This window comes from Lissotriton vulgaris, chromosome 2_1 (genome assembly GCF_964263255.1).
Source record: "Lissotriton vulgaris chromosome 2_1, aLisVul1.2, whole genome shotgun sequence".
Taxonomy (NCBI): domain Eukaryota; kingdom Metazoa; phylum Chordata; class Amphibia; order Caudata; family Salamandridae; genus Lissotriton; species Lissotriton vulgaris.
The window spans coordinates 2,001,524,914-2,001,536,299 of record NC_141687.1 but is presented as its reverse complement, the minus strand read 5'-3'; positions in this window follow the sequence as shown (position 1 = coordinate 2,001,536,299).

Genomic DNA, 11,386 nt, shown 5'->3' with positions numbered 1-11,386 from the left:
GTCTGTTCAGCGAGCACATAAGGTACCCAGGAGGGAGTGCGAGGACTATGTCGGGCCGTTGCTGGAAGTGAGCCAAGTTTCAGTTAGAAACAGGATATCTGTGGCGTGGTTTGCGATTAGGAGGTTGATTTCGTGCGCGTGCTTAACGAGCGACCTGCAATTGAGTAGGCCTAGTTGAAGTCCACTGGGAGCTGGATCCGAGCCGGCAGGGTTGCAGAGGTTGCATCTACTGAATGGGTTGTCGCCCGTCAGGGTGCGCGTGCAGGCTGGGTGTTTCTGGGTTTTTAAGGCTAGAAGTTTGTCCCGGGAGTATGTCAGGTTGTTCCTGGCGACAATGGGCATAGTGGTAGGGCCTGGGGGCCTTCGGCGCGCTGACGGCGCGCCCGCTGCGCCCGTCCGCTGCGCGTACGGTGGAGGCACATATTTTTATGCAGGGAAGAGGACGTGGGGGGGTGTGGCCTGGAAAAGTAGGCGTGGCCTGTGAGCAGGCTCGCTCGCTGATGGTGGTGCTAGCAGTTTCCTACCCCGTGGCAGCGTTCAGATCGGCTGCACGGGTAATTAGTAACAGGATGAGTGCCCCAACCAGCCTGGCAGGTGAGGGAAAGAAGCGTAAATTATTAAAATCAATTCACACACAATATTTTTAAAAACGATCAAATTTCCAACAGAGCTCCCGGCTTTGCCTCAGGAGTACAGATTCTGGGAAGGGCTGGGCGTCGGCGCGTTATATAGTCAAAGGGGGCGTGGCCTGGAAAAGTGGGCGTGGCCTGTGAGCAGGCTCTCTCGCTGATGGCGGTGCTAGCAGTTTCCTACCCCGTGGCAGCGTTCAGATCGGCTGCACGGGTAATTAGTAACAGGATGAGTGCCCCAACCAGCCTGGCAGGTGAGGGAAAGAAGCGTAAATTATTAAAATCAATTCACACACAATATTTTTTAAAACGATCAAATTTCCAACAGAGCTCCCGGCTGTGCCTCAGGAGTACAGATTCTGGGAAGGGCTGGGCGTCGGCGCGTTATATAGTCAAAGGGGGCGTGGCCTGGAAAAGTGGGCGTGGCCTGTGAGCAGGCTCGCTTGCTGATGGCGGTGCTAGCAGTTTCCTACCCCGTGGCAGCGTTCAGATCGGCTGCACGGGTAATTAGTAACAGGATGAGTGCCCCAACCAGCCTGGCAGGTGAGGGAAAGAAGCGTAAATTATTAAAATCAATTCACACACAATATTTTTAAAAACGATCAAATTTCCAACAGAGCTCCCGGCTGTGCCTCAGGAGTACAGATTCTGGGAAGGGCTGGGCGTCGGCGCGTTATATAGTCAAAGGGGGCGTGGCCTGGAAAAGTGGGCGTGGCCTGTGAGCAGGCTCGCTCGCTGATGGCAGTGCTAGCAGTTTCCTACCCCGTGGCAGCGTTCAGATCGGCTGCACGGGTAATTAGTAACAGGATGAGTGCCCCAACCAGCCTGGCAGGTGAGGGAAAGAAGCGTAAATTATTAAAATCAATTCACACACAATATTTTTAAAAACGATCAAATTTCCAACAGAGCTCTAGAGTTATATCAAAGTCTCTCTTGCTTGACGACCAGACGGTTACTTTTTGTGTCTCAGTTTTTCTGTGTCAGTGTGGCCCGGATTGCGTCTGTAAATTTCCCTAGCCTTGCGACTGTTTAAGCTGTATTAGCGGAGAAACACAAGTCTGAAACTTTTCTGCATCGAAGAAGGCCGTGGGATCTACAGATGGGGATTACCAGTCGGTGCCGCTCACTTGCTAACTTTGGGCAGCAGCACAGCAAATGAAACTAGGATTCACGATGGTAACTACAAAGACAACATGTAACTGAATTGCCCTGCCGGGCCCAGGATTGATTAAAGTCCGCAATGGGCAGTGCAAGAAGTCTCATGTAGGTAATTCTTATACGGACCGGGTCTGTCAGTGTTTTCTCAAAATAAGGCTGTGGTTTTCCCACAATGTAGGAAGTATCCAGAGAAGACAGATTGTGTTATTTTTTATTTATTTTTTTTTTTTTTTTTATTAAAGCGATTCTACAATCTACCCAGCATTTTTTAAAAGACGATTACGCGTATGCCAAACATTTGTAAAGAATTTGGAAAGTGCAAAAACAATTGGGCCGGAAACATCACATTTTAAAATCCTGTACATAGGTGTATATTCCCTGCCACCCAAATTCTTAATCAAGGGCAGCAGCCAGTACTTTCTGGCTGCCTTGTATGCTGGGCAGAAAAAGATCACATGCAAATCATTTTCCTCTTTGTCAGTGCAAAGGGGACAGTACTTGGTTGAAGGGACTTGTGACCAGGTGCTAGAAAAGGAGCGTAAAGGCAATGTACCATATCTCCACTGGAGAAATAACTTTCTAGTGAGTATGGGATATATGGGATCAAAAGCCTTTTCAAATGTATAGATATCCTTACTTTGCAGGAATTTAGAAGAAAGGGACCCCTCTGTCTGGGTAGCTAAGGCCCTTACCCTTTTGTGTTCGTGATACAGATTCGCCAAAGATCTCATGGAGATTCTTGGTGCTGTATTTGCTGGTTCGGTCCACAATTCGGGGAGCCCCAGATCTGTGCAAATTGACTGGATATTTTGGACCCAGGGAATACTAAGCGCCTTGGGGTGTTTTAATAATTCGACCAGTTCCGCCCTATAATCGGCGAGATCGTCACTGCTCCATAGCCTGCGCCAGAAGGCAATGGGTCTTAGACTTATCTCGTCGGCGAGGGGCCGTATCCCTAGATCAAGCCTCAAAGGGAGAAGTGGAGTGCTAGGGGGAAGTGAGGTAATTTGTCATATAAACCTATTTTCCGTGGAAGACAGGTTCCGACATGGGATGTGGCCCCACAATTCAGCCCCGTACAGGATCGCCCCCCTGGCCTGTGCCTTATATATCTGAATTAAGGCCCCCAATGGGCGATAGGTCGAACCGGTCATCATCTGGGAAATACCCCCGGTAATTTGTATTAGTTTAAGGTTAGCCCTGGTTTGATGGGTCCCCCAGGTCATATTTTCGTTCAGTGTCACGCCGAGATATTCAAACGTGGCTACTCTTTCCAGCCGCGCTGCTCCCAGTAGGGGATTCGGGCGCTGTTTGGGGCTTGGATTCAAAACCATATATTTGGTTTTTGTAGGATTGATTTCCAGCCCTCTATCCTGACAGAAGGCCACAAAGGCATCAAGTATCCTTTGGATGCCCATGAGTGTTTTAGATACCAACAGTGTGTCGTCCGCAAACATTATTGCGGGCACACTGTTGCCATTTAATTTGGGGGCATCTGTGTAGTCGGTGGCGTTTAGATGAGCGATTACCCCGTTGACGAAGAGGCAAAACAGGGTCGGCGCCAGCACACAGCCCTGTCTTACCCCTCTGCCCACGGGGAATCTATCAGTCAGCTCCCCCGACCTCCCACACCTCACCTGGGCATAATTGTTGTGGTGCAGCCTCTGCAAGGTCAATAAAATATCTGGTGGTACGCCCATCCCTGCCAGAATGACCCAGAGTTTTCCCCTGGGCACTAGGTCGAAGGCGGCTCGTAGGTCCACGAAAATCGTGTACAAACTACCACCCTCGAACCTCACTGTCCTCCAGTAGACCAGATTCAGTCTAAAGACCTGGTCCACAGTCGATACCCCTTTCCTAAAGCCTGCCTGATATGGACTGAGGGCGCCTGCCTCCTCGATCCATTCCTGAAGCCTATTCAGGAGGACCCTGCCGAACAACTTCTGCGCTACATCTATCAGGCTAATCGGCCTGTAGTTGGCTGGGAGGAGGGGGGATCCCTTTTTAAAAATCGGGACCACCTCTGCCCCCAGCCAAGTACTGGGGATTTCCATCCCACCAAGGATACCATTAAAAAGAGCAGCGAGGTAAGGCGCCCAGACGGTGGGCTCCTGCTTGTACAGGTCTCCCGGTAGCCCATCCAGCCCAGGCGCCTTCCCCGAGGCCAGGCCTGAAATGGCAGCAGTAACCTCGCTCAGTGTTATTTGATCCGCCTGAGGGCCCTGCCTCTCTGGTTCAATTGGCACAGGAAGTTCTCCGGACTCAGCGCTATATAGAGACTGGAAGTGGGCCTGCCACACTCCAGGAGCTATGTTAGGCTCCACTGCTGAGTGTTAGCTCCCTGATCCCCCGTTTACCAATCTCCAAAACAGGCGTTGATCTTGCACTGCTAGGGCCTTTGTGAGTTCTTCCCACTGGTTTTCCTCCCATTCTATTTTGGCCTGGGCAAGAAGTTTCTTATAGGCTTGCCTACATTGCTTAAGGCGTTCCCCTCCTTTGCCCTCCTTAATTACTCCAAGGAGTTCTGTTTTGGCCCGTCTACAGGCTACATTGTACCATTGTGTTTTGCCTTGGCACCTCTCTCTTGGCTTTCGTACATTACGTGTAAAGTGGGGTGCCGCAACTTTTATAAGTTCCTTATGGGCATCAAACAGTTTACTCCTTATATCTGTTTTATTTGCTACACTATCAAGGTCCCCAACAATTTCCAGGATGGGGGTGATCTCTGCATAAAGCAGTGGGAGTTTGTCCTTATTTGTGACCATATGCTCCCACCTAATTCTTCTCCTGCTGTTATCTATGAGGAGCGTGGGGTAATTCCCTTCTTCATGGGTCACTAGGCCCTGAGGTGCTGGATGAACAAGGTCTAACTCAAGGGCATTGTGGTCACTGTCCAGCCTGTCTGTTACCCTAAAATCCTGTATTGTTGACCACCTCGCTAATTGGACCAGAACGTAGTCCAAGTGTGACTCTCTTCCCCGGCGATTATAAGTATTTTTACCTGGTGTGTCTGAGTTAACTCGCCCATTACACGCTCTGAGTCCATACCTTAATTGTGTTATTTATTTTATTTATTTATTTGAAGAGTTTTATATAGCACTGGCTAGACCCGGAGGTATCAGAGCGCTTTAAATGAGGAACATTGAGTTGCAAGATACAAATTACATCTGTCATTAGGGCATAGTAAAAACACAGGCAAAACACAATTTTACAGTAGTTTGTTGGAGGGAGGGGAAGGAAGGACATACAGCAGGGAGACAAGGAGAACTGTGCCTAATGTCCTGCTGGGTAAGTGACGGCTGAGTGGGAGAACCAGGGTCAATCTCCTCTATAGCAGTCTAGCAGCTCCACCGGGCATCAGCCATGTTGCTCAGGTCTCGGAGTTCAGGGATAACAAGAATAACAGTTTTGCATTTTTACATTTAGTTACAGTTGCCTAGACAAACATATAAGGACAAGTCCCCAATGGAGGATGGATGGAAATGGGGAGGGGAGTAAAAACAGTGGGATGGGAAGCAGATCAGATCTGGCAGACCGGCAGGGGAAGACAAGTACCTCATGAGAGCCCAAAAAGTTTAGAGTAACCTGACCTAAACCCAGGTGGGGTCACATAGTCACTAAGTCCAATGCCAAATTCAATCACTGCGTTGGGTCATTTCGGTAATTTGGGGGACCACAAGGTGGGGGTGAAAATAAGGGAGCCTCATTAGTGTCCCTTAATGTCTGTTGGGAGACAGCATCCCAGAGGGGGCCATCCAGGGGCAATGGACAGGCAGGCGACCAGAGGTGTGGACCGGCGGCAAGCAGTGATCCAGGAATCGGTCGAGGCCAACAAGATGGTGGACCCAGAGTAAGAGTCACAACAAACTCGGCACAATATGGTGGCCCCCAGATCAAGATAAAATGCAAGCCAAAGAACAGCTCCAAACTCCCTCACAACCAAGCGCATCCCGTGTAGTCTATTATGTGCACCATCTTCACCATTACGTTCACGTGGCCCCTAGGAACAGCGTTGATGCCCTCTCCACACCAGGTCACACACCCAGCTATCACTGACAGGGGGGAGGCAGTCTTCAGTGCCCAGAGACTCAGTCAACTGCTTCAGGTCACATAGCAGCCAATGCAGCAATTTATCGCTAGCACGCCCAGCAGGCCACAAATATTGCTAGGTCCCTCCTCACCTTCCCGGCAGCTCCAACATGGTCACCACACTCTACATTGCACAGCAGGCGAAGGCCCCCAGTCAGTGCTAGCTCCTCGCAGAGTCCGCTTGCCTCAGCCACAGCTCCTCTAGTGCCCGCAGCGGTCGCTACGCCCACAACCAGGATCACACGCACAACTCCGGTCAGGAGTAAGGGGCGGGGGGCTCACAGCTCACCTCTGCTTTCATTAACAGGTCCGGCAGCTCTGCCGCGGCTGCGGCTCCTTTTTGCGACTATGCCCCACTAGCGGACAGAGGCTTCAGTACTCCTGACTCATGTTGGCTGCAGCCACGGTGCTCTTGCCAGGTGCTTTTACTATTCCAGCACCGACCGCTCCAGGTATCGGCAAGGGGGTGGGGTCGCGGTCTGCCCTTGCCCCCGGCTGGGGACCGCCTGTGCCCTTGCTCCAGCGCGACTCCAAAAATTACTTCTAATCATTACTTGCCATTTCCCTGAAACCTTTAGACACACAAAACCTGCACCAGTGGGGCCCATAACGCTGTGCAATTACTCTACTCACTTAATCTTGGCTTCAAGGCTTTTGGTGAATCGCAATGGAGAAATGCTGTAACATTTGGTGGAGCGTCTGAACCTATTTAACTATTTATTATTTACACCTGCAGTCTAAAACAAACAAATGATCATAGTTTATTAAACATTGGATTATTCAGACACACCACCATAATGGCAATGTATCTGCTAGAAAGAAAATTAGGCGTAGGGAAATCACAAGACCAGCTTTTAAAATTCCATTTTCCAATTTTATTAAAAGCAAAACTTTATTATGTCTGACATTTATGCATTAGTCAAATCTTTATTTAGTAAAATCTCAAACTGTATTTCAATAATGATCATTTTATTCAGAGCTCAAGGAAAATCGCTTTAGTTTAGATTTCAGTAAAGTTTAGAAAAGAACAGATAGTTCCAACTTCATTCTCTCCTAACATCCCTGTTTAACACCTTCATCTTATCCTTAAGTCCTGCAAAGCAAACAATGTAAAATAGAACAGAGTCTTACATCCAGGAATCGGTCAGCATCTCCGATAGAAATTGAAAAAGCGACCCCTACTAGTCAAATCCAGGGTTTTTTATACCTTAATTCTCCTAACTTAATCTATCTAAAAGTAACTTGTCAGTCCTCATTCAAATTCTGATTGGACAGTTTTGGGGTGGGTGAGCATCATCTCACCATTACGACACACTTTTCTCTACGTGTCAGCAGAAAAATAAAGGGTCTTTGTTATGTTCAGTTTGCGGCCTAAGCGCATCCTCGACTAGCAACATTGATCCTCTTTCCCAGGCTCTTGAGCATTACATGGTCCATGCTTGGCACCCATCCAATGTTCCGGGCCACATTCAGCCTTGAACTTTTCTCGGACACAAGCAGTTCACTCTGACTTGCAGATTTTAGCGTGCCTGCGCTTTTCAGCTCTTGCTCACAATTTACCCACACGTCCATTTTGTTTAGGCCTCAGAGGCCACTTTTTGGAACTATCATAGAAACAAACACAAATTCATGTTAGTTATTGAATTGAAACCCATTCTGTTTACCTCCCACCATACTAATGTTTCCCATTAGTTGTTACCTAGCAAATAAGCCACACAAATGCGTTTTATACTTACATAATCGACCTTCTCTTTTCACAATACGTGTACAAAAAGCCCATTTAAATAGCGTTTTGTTTATAACTAAACAGCACATTGGTTCACAATACAATAACATTACATATTAGCTAGGTTTATTGCAACATGCAAGCAAAATTAGTATTCCCGTGTGTAAAAATAAAATAATGAGTGCATCTTACCCTATGGTTGATTATTTTCACAAAACATGCAATTAGTAAACATTATTGTTATGGGACATTGATTTCAAGAGGGGTACACAAAATGTTGTGTTTGCCACCTCGCTCCATCACCCTCACAGGTCCTTAGCAGCTTCTTTGATTATGCCAGCCACCATTTTGCAGTTGCAATGCGCCATCAGGTCTCCGGCATCGGTGATAATTTACAGGCTTAGGAGGGCTGCCCGCACATCGCTCCTGGGACCAGGATGATCACAACAGTGTTCTCAGTCCAATTCCGCTGTATATATCCAAGGATGGGCCGCCGTGAATGGGATCGTAAGCGGATGAGCAGACTCGCTGGCAGAGTCAGCAAGCAGCCATCTTGCCGCCGCCACACTATTGTGTTCATGATGTAGGCTGTCCAGGTCCCTCTCATACGATATTTTCTTGACCTGTTTATTCACTGTTCTTTTCCAGGCAGTTACGGGAAGGTCTGTATTATCAAACTTTTGGGCGCCTATTTCCAGTAATCTTATGGCTGCTACCAGCTGTGCCTGCCATGAAGGTCCGCTTTCTTCAAAAATTGTTTTAATTTGAATTTTCAATTATATTGCTGGGGCAGCAGGGTGCTAATATAATAGCTATCTGCTATTCTTTAGATTCCTTCCAGCAGACACCAACCCCCTTCATGTGTTGATATTGTATGGAGCAAAGTGGCTACTGTACGATTTTACCTTTACCTCGGACAGGCCAGGTCAATGTTCAAGAAATCCTTTCAGCGTCTAGTCATTGACACTCAGCAGGACATCTTGGCACACAGTACCAGTGAACATTTTTTGTTATGCTAAATCTGACATATAACAATAAAGCTGCCCTCATGATAAAGCCTAGTTTTTTCTAGACTCACAGACATAGCACCTTGTTTCTATATTTGGCGCTTTACCCCAGTTGAGCCCCAGACCTGGATGCACAGTGATATGAATCAAAAGGCCCGGTGGCGTCTCGCACTGTAAGGCTTAGCTCGGAGGCGGCTGCGGGGGCAGCAGCGATAGCATCAACACAAAACCTCCCCCTGGAGGCACGGTAACAAAAAGTGAAGTTTTGTCCGGCCGCTTCTGCTGCTATACATATGTTAATGTCCACCAGTTCACATCTTAAGCTTTTCTTCAACCGGACTTAATGTTCGTGTAATTGGAGCTGACAGAATCTTCTAACCCGTATTTATTCTTTGAACAGGTCTCCCAGCAGTCCACGCACCCCTCCTTCACATAAGAATGCCAGTATCAGTTTACTTACTGCTTTCTATAACGTATATAGTAACTAGGCATAATGAATGGGACTGATTGCAAATGCCACAGTGAGGTCTTGATAGAACCTAAGGGGCACTGGTGGTGAACACTGTCCTCTCAGACACCAAGCCTGCATGGCTTCTGTCCAAATATTAAACGCTGCCAACCACCTGAGGGCAGTGGCGGGGCAAGGGCTCTGCAGGCCCTAATGCACGTATGGACAAGGAAGCCCATGCACTGGTTTCGCAGTGAAAAACAGGCATTAATGGGGGGGCCTCAAGCTTCGGGATCCCGATGCCACGGCACCGTCTGCACTATTGATAACCATGCCTTCTGTGAAGGAGGTACAAAATAACACACACAGGTTTGTGCAAACACAAAAATGTGCGAACCATTGTAGGCAGACACTACTGGCCAAGGAACAGGCCCCGATGTTTATGAAGATTGCCCTCAAATGTTTATATCTAGGCATTGAACGATCCCCTTTGGAATTGGGTGACCTCTACATGCGCAGAAAGGCCCAAAAACATTACATTTAACATTGAAGCGACTGGTCTGTATTTCATTGATTCCTAGGGGAAATGTTAGCTGAACAGCTACACATTGTTTCTTCTCAGTCCAGCTGAGAAGGCTGGACTTAAACATATCCATCAGTGAAAATGTAACTTTTCCTAATTAAATACATTTACAAATAGACTACAGTAGACATTGAAAACAGCTCTTACCAGAATGTTCTGCTTCACGTGCTATTATAGGTGTTATATTGGAATATGTGTAGTGCTCGCTCTGCCAGTGGTATGTCGATCGCTATCGGTAGCTTGAGAATGACTTCCATGGTTTCCATCACATATAGCAGCCTGGGTGGGCAAATGCTGCTATCTACTAATGTGGCAAAGGGCCTATTCCTCTGTGGGAGTACCGTGTCACATTCAAGGAGTTGAGGGTGAATGTTCTTGCTGTTTTTCAGAGATATGGATGGGCTGTATTAAATCGATGCTGCATCTTCTAGCAAGACACGCTGCACGCATGTTCATAGGTGCTGTTTATGGCAGGCCATGTTCAAAGCTCTCAGTTTCCCAGGGCTTTCCTTGAGTCAATATTTTTTGTATCCTTGCACTTGTAGTTCTTTTGTATCCCATTATTAAATCTGGACTACACGTCCCACAACGTAAAGGAAGATTCTGATCATGATGCTATACTCTGGCATGGGAGTGTGCACCGTGAGAGGCCTGTATATTCTGTCTAAAGTGTATATACTGCTAGATGGTTGCTCACAATTGGCACTTTTGCCTCATGTAACTTAACGTTTGCTTTTGGAATTTGTTCACTTGTAATTTTCTCCTCATGTATTACTGTTCCTATTGTGAAGTGCTCTGACACCTTCGGGTAAAGTCCGCGCTATATAAAAACGCATAAATAAACAAATGAATAAATGCTTTGTAGGCGGCCATAACCTAATACACCAGTGATTGTATGCCTCGAGGTCTGCAAACCGCCCAGCTGAATCTCCACCACTGTTAGCAAAATATACTCGCTTTGTGATAGCAAAATATACTCTCTTTGTGATAGCAAAAGATACTCTCTTTGTGATTGGAGAGCTACAGTTGAAGCATAAGGTCGCGGTTTACACGTCTCTTGGTTCAATGCTCGTCTTCCAGTGATGAAAGGAAGTGCCGGGCCCACGCATAGCTAGAACTGGACGCGCGCAGGTTCACAGCGGGACAGCTGCTTCTGTAGCTGGATAGACTTTAAACCCGCCCGCCAGCACCCCCTGCTGTACTGAATCACTCAGCGGCCTGCTGTGAACATCTATCGTCTCCTAGGACACCCAGGCCATCTGCTACGTTTCCTCACTAAAACCATCCGGCAAGCCCTGTTAGAAAATGAACTTCAAAATCTGGGACGAATGTGGGGACAAGGTTTGCCACAGTTTGCAATTTGCCTCCTCTCGTGGTCTTTTGCACTGTCGTTGTTTACCTTAACTTTCTGACAATGTTTGCATTGGTGTATTTAACAATCTCTTCCCTTCCACTTCTTGATTGGCAGTTGTCTGTTAGTGACGGGATTCAAAAGGATGGCATACTACTTATCTTGTACAAAATTATTTCCACTGTAAACTTTGGAAGGCATTTTGCGCAAACTATGTAAATACTGAAACGTGCAGTCAATCACGAGGACAGCGGGAGCGGGTGTCAGACGTAATAATGGAACACCTCAGTTAAAAGCTTGGTTAACAGCGCAAGTTGTTAGAAAGGGTAATCCTGTGAGTGAATTATGACTTGACAGGACGTAGCCCCGGGACACAACATACTTCCAGCAGGGTG